Source organism: Neopsephotus bourkii, unplaced genomic scaffold (assembly GCF_033783945.1).
Source record: "Neopsephotus bourkii isolate Nb327-2 ecotype Australia unplaced genomic scaffold, CSIRO-AGI_Nbou_v1 NB_196, whole genome shotgun sequence".
Classification (NCBI taxonomy): domain Eukaryota; kingdom Metazoa; phylum Chordata; class Aves; order Psittaciformes; family Psittacidae; genus Neopsephotus; species Neopsephotus bourkii.
The window spans coordinates 18,761,032-18,784,168 of record NW_026900709.1 but is presented as its reverse complement, the minus strand read 5'-3'; the positions used below and the strand labels follow the sequence as shown (position 1 = coordinate 18,784,168).

At 35.5% G+C, this 23,137-nt stretch overlaps 1 protein-coding gene and 1 long non-coding RNA gene across 3 annotated transcripts in view; both read right to left on the bottom strand.

The window, feature by feature from the left end:
* LRMDA (leucine rich melanocyte differentiation associated) overlaps positions 1 to 23,137 on the bottom strand; it is a 673,598-nt gene that overhangs the window by 477,889 nt on the left and 172,572 nt on the right. The window lies entirely within an intron of this gene.
* Positions 10,539 to 23,137, bottom strand: part of LOC133207389 (uncharacterized) — a 66,411-nt gene continuing 53,812 nt past the window's right edge. Inside the window, exon 3 of one of the 2 annotated variants that reach the window (XR_009724028.1) lies at positions 10,539 to 11,350. This is a non-coding gene — a long non-coding RNA (uncharacterized LOC133207389). Of the gene's footprint in view, positions 11,351 to 19,607; positions 19,938 to 23,137 lie in introns of those variants that run through there. The other variant, XR_009724029.1, reaches the window with a different exon arrangement.

The following is a 23,137-nucleotide window of genomic DNA, read 5'->3' as shown; positions in this document are numbered from 1 at the left end:
ATGAATACCCGCATTTTAAAATCTGCATATGTAAGGTGTTAGCTTGTCAGTTTAATCCCATTTCCCCTTCACTCCATTGCAAAAATAGTCCAGTTGACTGACTAAAGTCTGTGCAGTGCGTAGAAACGGTACTCAGGGAAAACTTTGCTATCAGTTTTAACAAGATCATCATTTTTAGCTACCAAGTCCTGATGACAAAGACATATGGTTCTGGTAGCCAAGTATTAAATACCACACTGACATCCTTTGCTGTAAAATAACAGGCAGGAAATAAAGTTTTCCAGCCATGCCATTTTTCCCTTTTTTTAGAATATGTTAATTAATAACAAAATACCACCCATCAACAATCAGCCCTATCTAAAGGCATGAGATTACTTGCTATCTTTGTCAGTATGAAAAATATTTCCCTCCTATTAACTATTTTTAGACATAACTTTTGCACTTTGGGAAAGCCCCACGTAAATATTGTTCGGAAGAATGTTAACTGAAAAAAAAAATAAATTAACATTTCAGTAGCATTCCTTAACTTACAAATTACTTGCTTCAGAAAAGCAAAAATACGACTACTACAGCATAAAGAAAAAGCTGACTATGCAATCATAAGCCCAAAGGACCCAATTTCTTCATAAAGTACCTGATGGACATCGTGACAGTCTGATTACCTTCTACCACCAATTTTTGGAACATGTGAAAAATACTGTATTCTTCTTGCTGGTATGTGGTCCAAGATGACTCATAAATCTTCCTTTATCTCCTTCGTGGTGTTAGCAGAAAAGGATGAGTTGCTTTTTTCCATCTCATTCACATGTCTTTCTGTCTGTTACCCGTGCCCTTGAGCAAAGATTACTGATGCCCTGCCTTTGATATATGACACATCACATACAGCAGCTTTTCATCAAGTGAATTAACCTGAAAAAATGCAAACCTACCTGCTAGTTGCTTCCCAACTTTCCACTATTCCTTTGTGTATCTCCTTCCTAACATGCCACACAAAAGGTTACCAGATACAGAACACAAAATTGTTATTCAGTGGACACAGATGTAATTTATTGAAATATACTATTTAGTATTTACTTTCATAACTGATTCCAATTGTAAAATATCCTGTTAGTCATATACACAGACTGAAAAAAAGTATATTTAAAAATCAGAGGATGAACTACCTGCTCTGATCACTCCAAATTAGTGCACTGAGTCACATATAATAACTGCAATTGAGGTAACGCATTACTGATACAGCTCTACAAATGATCCTGCAATGCTAATCAATACAGAATGATCATTCAGTATGCTGCATATTCTGTTGTGGGTTGGTTTTTTATATCTAAAATATATTTTTTATATCTAAAATATATTTTTATATTCCAAAAGCACTAATATCTTCAAATATTACCTCTCTTCACAATGGTTGAACTGTTCGCAAGAGTAACTTTTAATACATGAAATTAAATTCCTTTGGACTCTTTTGTTTTCCTTACAGCTAGATTCTTTTAAGAAAAAACAGGCAACAACTTCTTCTGTGAGGTTTTCTCTTTTCTGCATATACCTTCAATCTTACATTTTAAAGATGCCAATTAGACAACTACTATGCTGTTAATTACCAAGATATTCACAGTAACCTCTTTGAGACATTTTTCTGCATGGGAATTTTTTCCACTGTAGACTATTAACTGGTTTACATTTGTAACTGATTACGGACAAGACCTCAAAGAAATGAAGTACAGGAGTTCCTAGATACTTCAATACATTTTAAGACAGGAAAGTAAACTCCCAATAGAACGCTGTTCCACAAAACAACGCTCTGTCAAATACACATGCTGCACTTTCCAGAATGAAAACAAAGATTTCTTTTTTTCTTTTATCAAAATTGTATTATATCTTCTAATGAAGGCAGTGACTGAAAAATATAAACATTGATATGTATTGTCCAATGAACTGGCTTAAGAGTAACATGTAAAAATAGGATTAATGGTACAAAGCATGTACTATATAAAAATAGCCTGTAGAAAGAAGCATTAAGCAATTACAACTCTAGCACTGAAGGCTCCAATATTATAGGGTAATATTTCCTTAATGTTAGACTTCATTAACCCTAAGATAATCTCTCATAAATTTTGCTGATTTTTAAGGAGAAAAAATAAATTATGTTTATTAAACTACTGAATATGTTTATGAAAACAAGACATAATCTAGTGCTATAAACTTCTTGTCTTTATCTGAATAATCAGGAAGCTCATAAATAAAATATCATATAACAAAGCGAGTGTTAAAATTCATTACTGTAATAGCTATGCTCATGATCTATTTCATTAACACTCCTCCTTTCTTTGAATAAATGGGTTCTTTGGTCTACCAGAGCAAGGCCATTTACAAGACAAAATACTGAGCTGCTTTTTCTCATTTTCCCTTATCTGTTCTATTCCCAACTTTCTAAATTAATTCTTCCTTTAAATCTTATTGTTCCTTCCAATGTAACTCACAGCACATTAGAGAAACTTGAAAGAAATATAAGCAAAGAAATGGCTCTATAGAGTATAAGTTAATTAGGAATCTAAGTGACTGCTGATGAGACTTGATGGCATATGGCTTTGGAATTAATTTAAGAAGCTTAAGTTCATTTTTAAATAAAATATAAATATATCAGAAGTTCAAAAGAAGCCATACCTCAAATTAAGTAGTGCTAATGTTTCAGCCCAAACACCAGCTAAAGACAACACTAAATGACGGCATACTGATTTTATCTCAAGTTTCTTCTCACCAACACGGATCGAAAACACAGTAGCTGTTAGTGAGGCGGTAATATAGACACAATTAAACAGTAGCAACTGCAGAAGTCACCATCTACAATCAAGTATGTAACTATGGTATGCATCTTAACATGGTACTAATTAATAACTGCAGAACATACTTCAGTCCTCACAGCAACAAACCATCTTTACCTCCACCAACTTTGAATTCACTTATTTTTTACTGCTCATTTCATATATAATATACAGGACACGATCTAGATGAATACTATAGCACTGGGGTTGCAAAACCAGATCCTTGGGAAACATGCAACAGAATAGTTATGGTGCTGGGAAATTTCCAGATGCTGTAGCTGCATGATCATGCGAGGACTGGAACTGATACAGATGGATGAGGGGGGCTAAAGGCTGTGTATTGTTACATTCCTCGCTCTCTGTAAGAATGGTGCATCAGTCTTCTAAAAGTTCATCCTAAGAGGAATGCTTCATTTTTTCAAAGGCTTTAAAAAGATGTAAAATGTGTAACTCCACCAACTCAAGAGGCCACGTCTAAGGCAGTGAAATGCAAGAAAAGAGAATCAGACTCTGTAAGGAGAACTTTAAATATTAGACAGAGATAGATTAGATAGATAGATAGATAGATAGATAGATAGATAGATAGATAGATAGATAGATAGATAGAAAACAAAGTATTGTCAGACTAAGCAGCTACCAAAAAGGAAGGTACACACATAAACTGGATATTGCTTTAAAGAGATTTCTTATAAAATGCCTTTGTTTTCCACTCATAGAAAACTGCTGCAACTACTCCTGATGCAACTACAACAAACTGCAAAGGGGTACAGTCTCACATCTTTCATAGGAATGCAATATTGATACTCAAAGTGCCACTATCCATAAGGAAAAGTAGCAGCACCTATGAAAAGAAGCATCAGCTGAAAAGTACCATTAATCCAGTAAGTGCTGAACTTGTGTAGCTCACTTCCTCTCCAGAACTTTGAAGAAGAAACCTCCCCTTTTTGAGGTAAGGGATAATACAGTACATTATATGTTCAGTCTAGGCGGGTATATTCATTTATCTAGCTTTTTCCCCACATTTTGAATAGGCAAATCTGCCACCAGAGGACACTGGTTTATCAAAGGAAATTATTTGCAACTAAACGCAAAGTGTAACTTTACCTTTTACCAGGTCAACTGATAACACCATAGAAAATAAAACAGACAAGCTTTGTAGGCTCTCCTAAATCACTGGTTTTCGCATTGATAAACAATACATTGCAACTTTTAATAATGTTCGTGTTAATATTTAAACTTTAAGTCTGGCTGCAATTGATTATAGTTATAAAAATCTTAACATAGAGCAGCAAATTGCCATGGCAAGCCATAGCATACAACACAAGAGCCTGTCTGCAGAATTCCTTGATCATATTATTTTCTGTACCATCTTCCTCAGTCTTGTCTGGGCAGTCTCATGAGGCATATACTTTCTCCTGAATCCCGTATCTACCTACATTCAAAATAATATGCATGGCAAGGATTTGCATTCTTTTATCCAGGGAAAATACAAATGCTAAAGTAGAGATTAGAAATAGGTAAATGCAGTTTAAGTACCGGCAGTGGTTTAGATTATTAGGCAGAGGCATATTTCATCAATGTCCATTTTACAACAAGTCAAAAATCAACCTACCCCTGAAAGCTTTAAGAGTCATATTTAGTTAGTGTAAAGTAGCATTCTCAATTCTGGGAACTCTGGAAACCCAGGAATACAGAGCAAGATGTAAAATCGTCAGTATCACTCATTCCATTTGTGTACAAAGATAACATATTGGATATAGTAGATAAAGCATAAATAAATTATTAGAAGCTGTTAAAAAGTATTACAGATAAGCAGTATGTACATTATTGATCATGTAATCTACTGGACTGCACAACCAGTTGTTATAACGAACTGTTATCCATTCAATTACTAATGTGGTAGCTCATTTTCTTTGTTTTCAATACTAACATAAAACAACTAAAAAGCAACAACATAATTTTCAGAAAACACCCATATTTTTCTTATTGACCATTTGAAGGGGTTTTCCTGCTGGTTTGGTTTGCTCCTATGGAGAGATATTTTGCCAATCGCATCTTTAGGAAGCAACATTCTGTCTCTGAAACAGATCAGAGCGAAGTACCTGAGTCACCTCCTGTGTGCAAACCGAGTATGGACAGTGCCGGTCTGCATGCTTTGAAATGGGAGGAGGCTAATGACAGTACTGAGATACTGATGGGGACTGTGGCATTCAGTCTTCACTAAGAACCATCCAGAAACAGCTGGAACTACACTTGCAGAATCACTTGCAATGTGGACCAATGATTTTAATAATGTATCTTTTCATGTAACTTATTTCATCATCAGTGTAGGTGGGCTAGCATTCAAGTTGGTCAAAAGAGTTGTAGAGGGAAAGAAAATTAAGAGAGAGCTGAGTTGTCAGTGTCAAATCACAGCTGATGAATGAGCTAATCTACAAGACTTTGCTGCAAGAGAACTCTATCTCATTGGACACACAAAGCAAAAAGAAAAAAAAACCACCATCAAAGGGAAAGCTTGCATTAAATATATGACTTTAAGAAGACTGTGGATTACCCATGACATGTAATAAGTCATCTCTCTCTCTTAATAAAGACGAGTCATTATTTACTAGTGAACTAATACCAGCAACTGTGACAAGCAAAACCAACAAAGCCCATAAAAACATAAAAAAGCTGTTATATGCAGTTAGGCTGAAAGAGAACATGTTCAATGTTAAAGATGAAAAAGCATTTAAGCTTACGATCTTTTCCAATACAGCCTCCATTACCTGTTGGGAAATGAAATGAGTAACAAGAACTCATCCTCATATCCAACTTTTACAGGAAAAAGAGGAAGTATGTTCTTTTTTAAAAAGCATGAGTTTAAGTCTTAGGAACTTTTAAAATGCTTTGGATTGATAACTGTGAGAGTTCTAATCAATGTGACCATTCAAACAAATGTAGTATTGTTCCATCTTTGGATACTGCAACTTAGAAGTCTCACCCATGTCTTGTAAACATAAAGCACATTCCCAAAGTCATGCTTTCTGTACTCTATCGTCCACGTCTGCTGTTCTTTCAAGTAATTCAATCTACACGCAGGACACGCAGTCAGGTGTCATGAAACTAAGAACAAGGATACCATTACACTGCTTTCCTATATTATTTTTCTATATCAATAATGCATTGACTTTATCACTACTAGAACAATCCTTATAAAAATAAACTGTCAAAAAACACATCATATCTCTAGGCAATGCTACTAAAACTACACTTGCAATGTCTTAAAGAACACAGGACTTATTTACTAATACTTTATGATATCAGTCTCACTCAGACCTGAAAACTAAAAAATACTTCAATTTAATATAATTAAGGTAGGTAAAGTTTTAGTTGTGTTTCACGTTTTCTTGACTTCTGAAGAATAAACTATCTTAGATCGTAGTTATTAACATGTCTTATAAATTCTCAACCACAGTAGGATATAAAATGTTTTTCAAATGACAAAACATATCTAACACTAATAAACACCAGAAATAGATGGGTTTTGCTTGAAAACTAAGTATGAAAAAAATAGAAATGTTGTTTCAACTTTTAAATCAGTGATTAATGGCAGAATCAACAACTGCTTGTATTAACTTGCCCTTAAAAAAAAAAATAATCACAAATCAGCTATATTTTTAGCTAATTTTACTTGGCATGTGTTTGAGCCTGTTCCTATTATCATTTATCTTCCATAAAAGATTTTCAGCAAATTTTAATATGCTTTTCCTGATAAAATTTCTCCTTTCTATGTTTAGGAGTACTACAATACAATGATTTTCAGAATCAGGTCAGGTTTCCTCCTGTTAGCCCAGTGAAGCCTAAAAGGAGTTTATAACAGCAAAGGTAATCTGATAACGTTATAAATTGATATACAAAATAGATATTTAATCAAACCACAACTGAAGTGTTGCTCTAAATTTATATATCAAATCTTCAAAGTTATTAACTCTGAAAGTACAGGTAAATGGATATATTACCTGATAAAAAATTCTGTTGAACAGTTAGAGAATGTATCTGTTGATATCTCACACAAAAATTTTACTAAGGTTGCTGCCTAATTGAAGGGATGATTCCAAAGTATCTTACCAACAACAAATATATCTTTGTTAGCAATTCTGAAAGTTGTACAAAGCTTTGGGAAAAACAGAGGAGATTCCTTTAAGTATTCAAAATTTACTCAAGTAATATGATAACTAATATTTTACAAAACTAGGAAACTCACTTCAACTAACTATAATTCTAATCTTAATAGTGATTTTAGACTCTTAATTGAATTATTTTTTTTCCTAAGTCATTTTACTGCTTATAAATGAAAGACATGAAAAACTAAATTGCATAATAAAGCATGAAGGGCACACAGTTATGAGCTACCATGCCCCTGAGAGAAGCAAGAAGTTTTATGTTCAATGAAAATCCTAGGAGCAACACACACCAAAAAAAGGGTGATAATATTCTTCAAAAAAATAACAACCACATTTCAGAATTTTTAACATACAACCATTTCTCAAGAAATTAGAAAAGCTGTAAATCAGTAGCACAAGCAAGCACAACCAGCTCTTCCCTTAGCAATTTCTAAAATACTTAAAATAATTATTGGAAATATCTTTCCTGCCATTCAGGCCCTTCAACAATTCACAGTTATGCAACTAGAAAATCATTTGGTTTTGGCAGCTAGTAATGCCCCAAATGATCTTACTGCAACAGTCTAACAACTCACCAAATAATATCAAAGCATTTTTTACCTGCTTTTAAAAAAAAACCAAACAAATTTAAAAAAACAACCAACCAAAAACCAACTAAACAAAAACCAAACAACTTTATAGAAGTTTCATGGAAAAAAATATAAGCCAGCCATTTTTCACTTGTGTTGAACTGCAAATGAAACTATTTCATTATAAACTTAAATTTGCCTCCTGGCATGAATGTATACTTATTTTAGGCAAGTACATTCAAGTGAGCTCAGCAAGCTTGAGCTGATAACAGAAAACTCGGTCACATGCATTAGATCTGACTTGAACTTCAAGGCTGAAAAGAACACCACCACAATGAAAATGAAGATGTTTTTCCCTCACAAAGGGAGGCACACCTGTACATTCCTTTCCAGCAACATTTGCGTATACCATGCAATGGGAGAAGCCAGGAAAGGAACAAGGACCACAAGGCTCACAGCACTAACACAGAACACTAATTTGTCTCATCTCAAAACAGTAAGAAAAAGAAAAAATAACAGAACAAAAACAACAATCAGAAGCAAATGAAGAAACCTGATTATTCTCTACAGCCAATACACCCAGATAGACTGGCATTTTAAAAACAACTGCATTTTATCAAGTGGTTCTCTAGGTTTTCTTTACCATGGGTTACATCTCATTCCTGACTCTGTCTTCTCCCATGAGATGTTTTAAAACAGCTCATCTTTAGAAGCTGCTAATAACTTCAGATGAACAGTGTTAAAAAGCGCAGCATTATTTCTATATAGCTTGACTTCATAAGTAAAATGGCAAAAAGGGCACCAGAGCAAGTGTGTGAGAGAGCAAACAGAGAAGAGAACTGTAGATTTGTCAGCACTTTGCTAATATCTCCAGTTCCCAAAATTAAATTGTTCTTGGTATCTTGATCAGCAACACCAGAACCAACACTTCTGAGCTTGCCTGTAGACACAATACTAAACCAGAGCATTCTGAGTAGAATAAAGTAAGCTAAGTAAGGTTATTCAGGTTCCAGGATGCTTTCCTCAAATTCTAGCCAGTTCCAACAAACTGTATGCTCCCCTTACTTATATTTGCCTAGAGGTTGAAACGGGCATAGTAATTTCCACTTTCTGGCCCACACACTACTGTAAGACTTCTATACGTTGCTGAACAGTTCCCATATTTTACCCCAAGTGCGTCAGAGTTTCTGTGATAAGTTGGGTTTTGTTCCTAGCTCTTTCTCTGCACAGACATACACAATATACACGCAGGCACAGATGACACAATTTACAGAAAACATGAACCTTTCCTGATGGAATGAATAGATTTAACAGCAGCAAAAGCATTACTGCAAGTAAGATTCTTCATTTTTATACACTACTGTGTATTTTTTATGATTTGTGTCTAAGATCCTATTAAATATTTAAACAATACAATATCAGTAAGTAAACTCTTTAAATCAGGCATCGTCTATACTGTATATTGGGAACAGATGTGATCTTATTAAGGCTATATTGTAACTCAACAATAATTTGTCATATTTGACATATTGTTAAATTATGTGCACCTGCCAGAACTGTAGTAGCAATTACAAACAATATATATATACCACTTTTACTTTAAATACCTAAACAACTTACGTAGATGTGAATACGATGTATGGAAAAACTGCAATTTCCTAAATGTCATCACCAAACAACACCTAATGTCTCACAATTTCTTTTTATGTGTGTTTTATTATAGCGCCCAACTGTTTCAACACTCTAGTGGCTGGACTTTAATGTGGCTCAAGCAGCCCCAAGTAACATCACCAAATGTTTAACATCTGTGAAAGTTGGACCAACAAACGCTCATACTTTCAGGAGGCCATGCTGGCCAGCTTTCATTAACAATTACTTTAAACTTCAGTTTTCTTTATAGCTTTTTAATTCAGGAAGGACACGTAAAGTTCACCTTAGTTAAACTGTTAAGTTTATTCCGAACTTATATAATATTAACCTTTAGAATACTTGTAAAGTTTCTTTGCCTTCTCCCAATATTTGGATCTTGTTTAATTCGCCAATTACTTTAATATAAGGAAGCAACACTTCTAATTAGATCTTAAGAGTTCAGTGTAGTTCCAGAATAGTGGTGGAATCTCCCAGCTCTTACTTCCTTCGACGTTATTTGCCTACCTCCCCACTCCCATCTACAATATTCACACCAGAGTCAGGATTAACCTTCAAAACTCCTTAATAATGCCTTGGATATTTTTTATAATTGGCAATTCTATAATCACAAACCGCTGTATCTTGAAAAACCTTCCCTCACTTTCCCAGTCTCTCACCGCATCAGCTTCACATGACTTAAAGCTTCTCATTTCTTGCTGTAGTCTCCTTGTTTTGGAAGGAGATACCAAAAACAACCTGTACAAGACATGTTCTTTATGATTATATACAGGTTTTAGAACTAGTGTAATCTTTTATTCCTCTCTCCATCAGGAATCCTTGGTTTTCACTGTATTACCAGTTTAGATATTCAATCACAAGCCATTTCAGAGCACCAGAGAGGAAGCTTTGTTGGGGATAGGTGGGAACTAATCTCTCTTTCTCACACCTACAAGCTGTACAGAGATCCCAGTCCATATACTCTGGTATGGTGACAGAACACTGGAACAGGCTGCCCAGGGGAGTTGTGGAGTCTCCTTCTCTGGAGACATTCAAAACCCGCCTGGACACGTTCCTGTGTAACCTTATCTAGGTGTTCCTGCTCCGGCAGGGGGATTGGACTAGATGATCTTTTGAGGTCCCTTCCAATCTCTAACATACTGTGATACTGTGATACTCTACAGTGCTGCACCCATACTCTCTGATCAAGCAATAGCTTTAACTGTTACTAAGAATTTGGAATAGGCTGCTCCCAACCCAGCGAGTGATGCCAGGGAGATTCAGCCTCTTTCTCTAACCATTGTATATATAGCAACATACAGGCTCTTATGAGACTCAGATTTGCTCTAGGATCTTGGACCCTGCACACACCCAGATGGGGACTAACATTTAACACACAGCTTGTTAGTGGCTACTTTAGTGTTTCTCTCTTTTATAATTTATAAAAAGCACTGATGCAGATACATCAGAAAGGAAACTGTGAATATAAAGCTCATTCTAAAGAGCATGCAGGTATTTCGTTTTATTTCAGAGATGTTTGCATTATCAATGGGTTTACATGAAAGTCTTTATAGACTCTCAAATGATTTACTGCTAAGGTACATATTGATTATAATCTCCAGTTATTTAAATGGAGACCTGTACCTCACAGCACTTAATACACTGCAACATGTTTCAACTTAACTGTGACACTGGTAAACAAAAGTTACTGATCTACCTACTGAGTTATAAAACTTGTAACACGCTGTAAACAGCTCTGTCATTTTATTTAGCATTTTGCATTGAACGAGCTGCTCTATTTACCTAGTGGTAAATCTTTATGTATCAAAAACGCTACAGAAGGCGCAACAAATAAATTACAAAGAGACACTAACATCTGACTAGTTAATCAAACAAATAGGACATGTAACAAAGAGAAAAGCTATAAATATTGACAACAAGCTGCTTCAGTCACAAAAACATTCAATACTTCAGTTCTCAAGTGTGAGTTTTATATCAGTCCCCTGGAAACAGTTTGTATCCTCCAATAAATTTTTACAGTTGATTCACCTGCCTGATACCCTTCAGCCATTTCCTTCAGAAGCTGTCAAACCCGCCAACAATAATATATGGCCCGACCAACAAGAACAGCTGTAGCCATTCTCTCTGCTGGTTCCCGCACCCTGTTCTGCATAAAATAATACATCAAGATTAATTGATTTCCCGTCAGTCTCACAGAACAGAAAATTAATTTTCATGTAGCTATTTTCTCCAGCATATGAATTTCGAACATGGCAAGTAATTTAAGTTTTTAATTATTCATAAGTAGAAGGGGAAAAAAAAAGAAGAAAATAAAAAAATCACAACACATGACAAAGTGAGCCCCTGAAAGCCCCAAGGCCATGGCCTGGACCTTGATTTGTGCTGAGACAACAATAGCATTCACTAATGTCTATATAAATAATATATGTATTAACATACATCTTAGTACAACACCAATTTCTCTCACTCTGACCCAAGACTACCAGGTCATACAGCAGTAGTTTGTCACAGTCTGTACAGTGGGCTACATGTGACACACTACAAGAAAAACATATAACATGTCAGCCATACTGGATTGACCCCAACTGCCTGCAGAGTATGAACACACCTATAACATAGTAGGAAGGTAACGGTCAGTATTTGAGGAGAAGAGTAATAAAACTTACTAATCAGCAGGGTGTTGTATCTCAGCAAACCTCTTAGCAGGTGACATTGACTTGTGCAAGGAAAATGCCAATGGAAAATTAAACAGAATAATCTGTCTTGCTCAAGTTAAATTTTTCCCAGATGATGGTTTCAGCCTTAAAGAAAAAAACAAGCCATTCAAATGGCAGTAAGATGTCACAAAGAAGGCACATTTAAGAAAATCTCATTTGCTAAGGTTCAAATTTCTGTTAACCGACACTCTTGTAAGTTGCAGAATAGAATTCCTGACATTGAACTGAAGCCAGAATTGTACAGGTAAATAACCGTAACTCTAAGCATTCATTGTAATAATTCATGATAAAGTACAAACTACCCATTATTTATTTATTGCAACACACAATAAATAATGTTAGGACTGGACTTAAAACACAAAAACTTAACTTGCACTAGGCAATGCTGTACATGGCTTAGGGGTGAGGGTAAATTACAGGGTGAAAACAACTCAAAAGGAGTGTGTAAATGCTGAAGGCATGTCACTAAACACATTAAGCAACAGGTTTGCTTTTGACTGCTTTTTCCATTCTTTAAAAGCTAATTTTATTAGTTAAACCTTGCTTTAAAAAAAACAACAACAAACTGACAAGGTATGCCATAAGGTTACTCAACAGAAAAGCCTCTTACCATTATCAGTGCACTAGACAAACTTACAAGAATGGAATCTAAGGAAGATCAACAATATGATGAAAGCAGGAAGCACTGTGACCATTTTTGGTTATGTATTATGATGACATGTTAACCAATGAACAAAAGCAAGTACAGCAACTGCCACAGATGTGGTAAAAACTCTCAATGGAACTAAAGCCTCTGTACTGGATAGCGAAGTGCTTACAGTATGGCTGGGTACTTGTGCATGCTAGTGCACTATACTTAAGATTCTTTCAGTATTTCCATGATAAAACCATTTCCACTGTTCTTTTTGAAGGCTCCTGATTTTCTTGTTTGGAGAAGGCTGGAAAAAAAGACAGTTTTTAAAACAAAAATCAGCATGTCTACATTAAGCCTTTGAAACCAAGTTTCAAACAAGAATCCTAGGTTCTGTGTTCATTAATATAAAAGAGGTTTTCAAAATAGGAACCCAAACTCAGCATCTTTTCAACATATGCACCATAAAACTTCGGTTTGGATGGAATAAGAGACTTGAATTTTTTTTTTACTTTTTTTTTTTACTTTTTTTTTTTTTAGGTAGTGACATGGGGTAAAGGCCATTATGTTCTGTACATTGACTTTAGTGAAAATATGGACCTATAGTAACAACAGAATTAGCAAACAAGATAAAAATGTGTACACCATGCATTTTCCCTTTCAATTGCATTTGTTAACATCCTGACATAGTACTGATTCCAAGAGAACACCCACTGAAAATAAAATAAAAATTACATTTACCTCCAAAATTTGAAGACAGTTTATCTGGCAAAGTAGTAAATTATTCAGAGCTATAGCTCATCTTTACTGTCGTGTGTGAAAATATTTACATAGAACTTTAATTCAGAAAAAAAATTGGTGTCTAGTGGGGAGAGACTGGGAAGAAGTAGCTTTTGATGGATTTAGGCTTTGTTATTTCTTTTTCATATTACAAAATAGTTAAAAGAAATTGTGCATTATATTTAGTAATACCAGCCATTCAACAACTGTCTCAACAGTTTTTCATGTCAAATTTATCTGCAGTTGTCCTTCTAATATTTACTTGTTTTTTCAACCCTTTCATTAAGAAAATAACCTTATTGAGAGCATAATGAGCTCATTCATTATATTCACTGTAAAAATACATGTTTGCAACCCTGTAAATGAAACATATAAACCAGGAGAAGGAAAAAAAAATAAAATTAAAAAGACAACCAAAAACACACACACAAACAAAAAACCTCACAACTTTACCAAGTTGATACTGCTGCTAAAGATACTGTTCCTGGCACAGCTTAAAGGTCTTTGTTTCTGTAAATTCAATTGAGTGTTTCTATTTCTAAGTCTAGCAAGAGGTTCTAATTATTGTTAGAAGCCTAATTAGCATTTAGTATTACATTACAACAACTGCAGCAAAATTGTACCCGTTCTCCAATAAACAGTATTCACAGTGTGCAATCAAGCTGCTGTACGATGCAATGAGAATTAATAGCACTGCACGACAATGGTAAATCCTACAACTCCCGCTGTGTGTGTTTAATAATTTTTCACTCCTTCCAGATTGTTCCCATCAAGCACAATTCCCAAGATCCTAATCAGCTTTCCTCCCCATCAATACTACACAGAGATCTGAGCACTGAAAATTATCTGCAATTTCAAAAAGTGCTTTGTTGCATTATTAGGCCACTGACCTAAGAGGTAATGGGTAAATAGTTTCTGAAAAATGTCCAAAGCACAACATAAATTAAAGCTTATATTCTAGCCTGCTGTTCTTACCGGAGCTGTAACTGCAAACTTTAACAGGTTTTTGTACAAAATTCTTCACTACAGTATCATTTCTTAAGCAAAAATTAGTATAAAGATGACAATGTTTATATTTAAACAACTTCTTTTACTGTATTTTACACAAATAATACAAGTTCGAGAGCCATAAGCACCTTTCAAATTAAGTGTATGTACATACACGCGTACACAGACCAATCCAAGAAGAACCACCATAGTTTTGTCTGTGTTTTTGCATGCAGAATATGACAGTCACTCATCAAAAGAGGTGCGGCACACATAACCATACATGCAGAAAAGAAATCAGCATATAAGCTTTCTTTTTTAGCCAAAGGAAGAAATATAAATCCTAGTCAGAATGCTATGTTGTGGTGGCCAGATAAACTCAAAGTTTGCAGCATTTCCTTAGAGCTTATATATTTCATACATTTCTCTGACAATTAAGATTCACTTAATAGAGAAACAGTGGCATTAGAGGGGAAACTTATTTCTGTAGGGAAAACGCCTGATGTCTCGCTGATACATTAGCAAAGTACACCCTCCATATGCCCAGATAAATGGACTCACTTCCTATATAAAACTTGTGCTGTGACAGTGGCAGGGCGCAAAGGAGCCAGAAACCTGACTTGTAGGTCCATATGCTGGTTAGTGTGCACCAACAGACATTTGCATATTATGAAAGGAGTTGTAAGTTTGGCAAAGCACTCCCTCTGGCTTTGTCACAGTAATTTGTTTCAGTTAATGGAGTTTCAGCCTTTCCCCATAATCACTATCCCTTATTATGGAAATCTTATCTGTATAATAAACTCATCATCACACAGGCGACTTCTTCCTTCCTTTCATAGTTTGTCAGTGCCAGTACCATATAAGCATTACCTGGTAGTCAGAAAGTAATTTCATTTTACCTGGTTATCAGGATATATAAAATACTGTGGTATTGATTATCAATTACTATTACCTCTGACAAGATATGGCATTATTGTTTATCTTTAAACTAAAAGAGGATTTGCTCATTAATTCCCATAACAAAAAATAAGGATATGTGCAAAATTCTTCTGTGGTAATTTGCATCTGTTTGTGATGAACTGATTATGCACTTGAAGATCACACTTGAAAAAAACACCTCATTATTATATATCTGGACACAGTGACAAGCATGTGGAAGGGAGGGGAAGGGACAGCTTGACACAGAAAGCAAGAAACTGGGAATGGGGAAAAAGGGGAGAACAAGCTACAGGATAGCTTCCCTGGTGTTTGAGCCTTTAAGGAAAAAAGCAGTCTCTCTCATACAGTTTGAGTTACACCAGCTGAATGGGAGATGCATCAAATAGCAACAGGCAAGTCCACATTTTTTGGTTAGGCAAAGCCAAATATGAAATGTAATGAACGGCTAGCACCAAGCCCTTTTCCCCCAGTAGGCAGTGTTAATAAACATAGAATCAGTGAACTGTGAAAGCAACTTCTTCACAATAGGCCTACTGTAGAAAGAATAGGACTACTTCAGAAATACAGACTTCATTCTGATCTGTGAAGAATAGTTTTCCTGAACGCCTCTGAAAAAAGCCTCCTTTTCTAAAATTAATTATCTGTATCCACTGAATAGAACATCGTGTTTCTATACTGTAAGTTGAAGGCACAAGAGCAGCTTGATCATGTAAGAGATAGTAAAAAGCAGGTCTTAAATATTAATTCCTCATGTGACATGTGGTACTTGGTGGCCTTCACTTTCGCTGTCACAGAAGATGTCACAGCACAACCACTGCAATTAAAATAGCACAATGGGTTTATCCAATATAACACAACTGTTGCCTTTACTACACAGTTAATGATCATTTGCTCTTCAAGACTGACTTTGTTTTTCCTTCTTCAGGAAGTGCAGAAATCAAACAAATTTACACCTCACAAAACCAAAAACCACATAACTAGTTTTATTATTAGCTGTGAATACAGCAGCTGCAGCAGCCAGATGAGAACATCAGCACAATTTTTATCCTGCACTGTCACTTGTCTCCATGGAAGCCATAAGATGCTGTTGTGTTGATGACTTTGAACTCATTTCTTGGCCATCACTTTGTCTGACTGTTGATGAGCTCTCCAGGCAGCTTTGTCCATTACTTCTTATGGGCTTCTTTTCTCTGAATGTTCAAAACCTGCCTGTCATTGTTTTAACTCTTTTCTGTATCCTCTTCCTTCTTTGTGGCCTTTAAGTTGGCGCATCATCCCCGGTTTTGAAGTTTTGATACACAAGCCTAATTAACTTCATTTGAAAATATAAACCCAATTGGCTTAAACAAGAATCTCTAGCACTGATCTGGTTTGCCATATGTTGTGTTTGACTTGTATTTCTATCAGTATCAACCCAAGCATCCTTATACACACCAGCTATGAAAATGATTTATAGCAAGTCATTCAAGGCAAAGCCTATAGCTTCCCGTCACAATCTGACGCTATCAAGATTACTTCAGAAGCTGGCAGCAGCTACCATAAGTAACAAACTGTCACTGGAAATAAATCACTCCCTCAGAAATAACAGTTAAAAATATAGATTAGCATGAACAGAGGTCAGTATTTTAGGCTTGGTTTTTGTTTCCCCTCTCAGTAAGGTCACAAATCAACCTCGTATCTGACCAAAAGGAAAACCAAAACTAAGCATAAAAAATTTCATTTATATCCAAAACACAAAAAATGAAATTCAAAAAAAAAAAAAAGTAGGCACCATGGTTTTGGGTAGCCCAGCTTACCCTTTTGAACGCATGAGGAATAGGAAGAATCTCATGTAGAAAATATGAAATGACTCATTTTGCATGTATTTACATTTAAGGAAAAAAGATTGAACCATCTAATTGCTTGAAAAACATGAATATAACACACATCCTCCTGGTTAGCACAAAAAAAATAATAAATAGCAACAGTATTATAAAACAGGACTTGGCTCCTCACGAGGATGTTTTATCACTGCTTATGAGAACCTACTTCTTTTCTTGGAGGAAACAAATAAAACTTGTAATGAAGAATAATATTCATTTCAGAACTGTCATTCAGGGCACTTGATGATTAAATTACCCTGGAAAATTTGGGGTCCTATCAGGAGTTGAATTGAAGCGTTCCTACCACAATTTTATCCAACAAGGTATGTTTGGTTTGACTTCTAGTGGTGGTTATCTTCCACTATCAGCAATCCTACAACAATCAAGATCTCCTCTGTCTTCCATGTCAATCATTTTACATCTGACCAATATATTTATTTGGCTTTTTGCACTTTGACACATGAAAAATTATACACTCACATTTTATCATTAGAGGACTCTATGTGTTTGTCTCCAAATAGGGGGAAAAAAAAAAGACAAAAAAAAAAAGAGAAAACAAGTTTGCTCATCACAATATTCACAATGTTTTTGATAATGTGACACTACCAGAGAGAAAATATTAGTATTTTGAAAACAAAAAATCTCATTTAATTATACTGCTTTACAGTACCCAGCTGCGTATCTTTTTTCAAAGTCAATACCGTACATACATGAAAGAAACTAACTGTGAAAAGTGTATCTCCTACAGTTTATCACTCTTTGATATGTAAATAGATCACTGCAATCCTTTTTCATATTTTTTCTTCTACTGTTACGCTGAAAAAGCATTTTTTGGCTATGAAAGAATATACTACATTTATTAGCACACATGTAGAGATGTATGCACAAAATACTTTGCATGAACATATTTGAGGAGAGGGAAAGATTAAATGAATTTATCATGCCTTCACATCTAACTGAAACTCAAACCCTTTCAAATACATTTAAGTTTACTTTTTGTGTGCTGTGTTTATGTATAGGTAACATATGTGCATGCATGCAAATCTGAAAAGTGAAGAATAGCTGAGGGAGAAAAAAAACTCTGCAATTAATGACCAACATTAACTGAGGGTTTCTAGATATTATCATCTGTAAGTGGCAAGTTCCACAGAGGACTAAATGGGGACAGATGCATGTGGATGTTCTAGACTTCAGCTGGGGCTCTGGTCTTAAATAAACAAAGCCTCTGGGTTTTTCCTAGTTCTTGTAAGAGGAACATGATAATTGAGATAGCTTTGTGAATACTAGCAATGATGCCTGCACTACTCAAGGGCCCAAACCAAATTAAGCAAATTGATTCATTATGCATTCTAGTCTGTGACTTTTAGTGTGAACTTTAAAAGGTAAAAGTTGTCAATTAGCACACAAGGGAGTACATGTACCTCTGTGGAGAAAAGTAATAGGGAAAAAAAACAGGAGTAAAGTAGGAAAACGATTAGTCTTCAAACACTTTACTAAAAAACAAAAAAAATAAATACAGAGTTATTCTATGTTTTATGATCAAGGAAAAAAACATTTATGTCAGTACAGTCAAGAACAGATATCTCACAGGGCTCTAGTGAATAGCTCTGCAAAGCATGCAACAGCCAGAACATGTTCTGTTCACCCAATACACAGTAAATTTGCTTATTGAGCCAATTTCACGCGAAATGTTACATTATGTTTGGCAAAGGATTATTATTTGATTTCATACCTGTAATCTACCTGAAATCTTGTAGCCACCCCCGCTTCCCTTTTTTAAACCTATTCTCCCTATCACATGCCACCTCCCCTCTCAGCAAGGGCCTTAGTCATGAGATATTACTGTTACCTTGTCCCCATAAGAAATCGTAGGGCCTGGTATTAGAGCTATCCAGGCATAACAAGTTATTTCCCAGCATGCTCACTGATTAGCTACCTTCCATAACCATAAAGTCAACAATAATCTACCTACATGCCCTTTCTGCAGGTGGTTGACCTATAAATGTTAACTAAGTCAGTGGCAGTTCTGCCTAAATTACTTGGAAAGCATTATGCGTAAACATTAATGCTGCAGCATGTCCTTAACTATACACCTGGGACTCTATGGTCTGCAAAATAATGCTACTTGATATGATTTTTTCCTCTGCAAAAGCCTTTTCCCATTTTAAAATTATCCAATGCCCCTCCTACCTGATGTTCTATTCTTTCCTTTCAGTCTTCCCCATAAAAACATTATCAATAATTTCCTCCAGTATGGGGACAATTCTTATTTTAGCAAAGTCCCTCCTCTAGACATCTAGGGACCCAAGATACTGACACAACTGGATATCAAACACACAAGTAATCTGCAGTCTGGCAGTGAAAAGGAATATTTATCAGGTGAAGGCAAGGTGAATATTTTACCTGTGTAAAAAGCTCTTTTACTTCATTCCTATTGTTTTGTTTCAACCAGGGATCCTTAACAAGAAAAAAAATTACTGAAATATTACTGCTGGTTTTATTTGCTTTATTGCGTACCAAGACACTTGCTGTTAGTTGGTTAACTATACCATAGCATGGACAAAAATTTATCCACTTCATAACAAAAGACCTTGGAGTCTTTCATCACAGGGTAGATACCGCATTGAAGAGACCCTGTCCTGAATGGAAGGGAAGGAAAGCTCTTGCTGGAGGTGCACAAACTGTGGAAGCCTTAATATTCTCCTGTACAGCCTCAGCTCATGCATCTATGGTAGTCCTTGTAAACATGAGAAGAAACTGGATGGAAGATTAGGCCAGTGATGCAGACAACTTACTTTTACACACCATCATGGACTCCTTTAAGCAAAGAAAAATAACCAATATCACCTGCTCTGGCAGGCAGGTTTTCAGTGGAGGGAAGCTTATGCATCTTCTTTTCTTAAGAAGAACAAACAAAATTTATTCATATGCCTCCATTAGCAAGTTTTACCCCACACATTATTTAATCAACATTGTATTCTTCTTTGCATATTTAATTTAAAAAACGCTTCAATCAGTCTTTATGAAAGTGACCAGATCTTTATATATGGGCTGGTCTTCCTACCAAGCTCCACTTTAATGTGAAAAATTTTCTAACAGAACCTATTTTGTGAATTCATACAACTTCTTCCACTGCCCAAGGAAGAGTTACAACTTCGTACTTAAAGAACCCAAACAAATCCTCACACCAAGGGAACCTCCACTATCAAATAAAATGTTTTAATATGTACCATAAAAGCAGTGTAGGAGTAACAGTGTCTTCAGCGTTCAAGTGGCAGTACTGAAAAGCACAGAGCCTATGATTCTGTGCAGTGCCCTGTGACAGGAATGATAACAATCCATATTCCCTGCGCAGTGTCACTCAAACCTTTCCCTTTGGGTATTGCAGCACTGAATGCTCTTTGCTATTAACTATGAGCAGGAGGAAAAGAGTGTGTCACCTTTTTGGAAAACTCTGAAATGCACAGTTGTCTGACACTGATCCAAAAATCATAACCAAAGACTCACCAATTCTTTCTGTTACTTTCCAGAATTAATTTCTTTACAGAAAATGCTAAGGAGATAAGCATCCAGAAGATTTAGTAGGCAATATAAGACATTTGATTTCGTCAGCACTGAGTTCAATGGCTAAACTCTTCTAGTAGCTTAATTATGAGCAGTACTGAAACTCAGCCTGCAATTACAGATACCGTCAAATTAGTTTCCAGAATTATCTCCAGGTAGTGGAAGTAGATGTATTGTTGTATTTTACTTTGAGGATGACAAAAGGTGAAAATCAGTTTGTGAACTTGAGTAAATATTTCTCCAGAGCAGTTTGTGCAGACAGTTGGTATTTCACAATAAGGTTAACTTCAGTGATACAAAGTACCAACACAACCCTTTTACATCTTCTCAGCTTAAACATCAGTTAGGTACTCTTCTGCAGTTAACGACTGGGTTTTTTTTATCCCCCCACCTTCTGCCACCCTAAAAAAGAAAAAAAAAAAAAGCCCCCCAGCTACATTTACCTATAAAATGAGTAAAATATTTGGAATGCCTCTAGGACATTACAATACCAGTCGTAAAAAGTAAATATGAGATACCAGGAGAGCAACTAAGCATAGTCTAACCAAAAGAAACATGCCTATCAGTTTTCCTACATCGATTTTAAGATAGCTCTGCCACATCAATCCGTTAAATCATATTTCAGGGAAATGGACAGAAATGGCTGCATTCTATTGATACTAATCTCTAAGTTACAGAGTGACCATATTGCTACCAGCAAAGCAGCCAAATAAGAGTCAGTGTTCCACCACTTCAGACTACAGACTCATCAGGTACATCAACCTGAGCAACTTCCTGCAGCGAAAAGTGCCTCTACCTATGGCAGGGCCACTGGAACTAGATGATCTTTAGGACCTCTTCCAACCCAAACCATTCTATTGATTACCTGCACAGCCCATGTTTGGAGGATCCTTCCTACTGCAAGACAAGGGTAACAAACTCCAAGTATTCTAAAATGCTAACTAATATACATATTATAAAATACTATCCAAAATACTATCTCATATGAATTCTGATACATAGACTTTTTCCAGCACTTCTACCTTGAATTTGATAATCTTTTCTGCAAAGGTATGAAATTCATGTAATACTGAATGTTTTACACTGCCACAAGACCATTCATTCCACCCTTCGGTGGTACAGTATTGAATACAGATTGAAGCAATACAGATTCAATACAGATTGAAATCACCTTCAACGAGTAGTTGAAGCTTCTGATCAATATTGATCAGAATCAATACAGATTGAAATCAGCTTCAACGAGTAGTTAGGAAATAGTATGTTCAGGATGGTACAGGTAATTAACATGCACATAATGCAGTCAAGGCCACGCCATTTCCTAACAGCCACAACTTCCACTTGATCAAGGGAGAAAAATCACACACATGCTCCAAGTCCCTCTAACCTATAACACAGCAGTATTTCCAAATTGTGCACTGATGCTTCCTTTCATTGGCTAAAAATAAATATTACAATAGCTTCTTAATATGCCAGGCTTTTTTTTACCTTCATTTGGATTTCATGTTACTCTTTCAACAGAAGCTAGTACATTTCTTCAAGTACAAAAATAAATATAAATATTCCTGAAAAAAGTACCCTTAAACAAATTAATCTATCTTACAATGTCCCCTTTAGGCTTAAAAACCAACACCAAGGAGGAAAGCATACACTACTCTTACGCAGAGAGGAAAGCACACACTATTATTACGCAGTACACATTTATTGTATGCCAGAGCTCAAAAACAGTTAAGAAAATGGAAAAGTTACTTTTTTTCCTCTGCACAAATTTGTTAATGGGTAACATAATGGTAAGCCATGTTTGCTGGCATTCTGTGAAACATCTACAAATTGCCTCTGCAAAGCATTATAGGTTGTCAGACTAATGTAGTTGAAGATAATTTGGCCTTTCAGTGAATTGAACCTCACAGCACGATTATACTCCAGCACCAAGTAGAGTGTCACAATTATTCTTTCATGCTGAATTACCATATAATGTCATAAGCCTACCTGTCATAAGTCCTGCAGCCGAGCTTGAAATTTTTCTAAATCTATGGTTCATGGCAAAAAAAATGAATTTTTTGCTTCTAATGGAAATCTGATTGTTTTTATCAACAATAAATTTCATAGCAAATCAAAGGATATGCTTGGACAAACAATCCGATACTCAAGGTTAAAAAACACACAAATAATAAATTGCTGGTGTGTCATGTTCAATTTTTACTACTGCATTACACTGCAATAACCATAACAGGATCTAAATTGTTGTCAGAACATTAAACAAACCCCCTTACTTCACAAAGGCATCCTGCCTGAGTAATTCACACAACGGAAACAACTATCACATTTTCCACTGTCCCACCACCATACCATACATCAGTGCAGTTTATTCATTTGGACAATTTTTTGAATAAATTACTTCCATCCTGGCTGCTGTTGCCACTTCTGCTAAGAGACATATCAGTTTTAATTGTCTT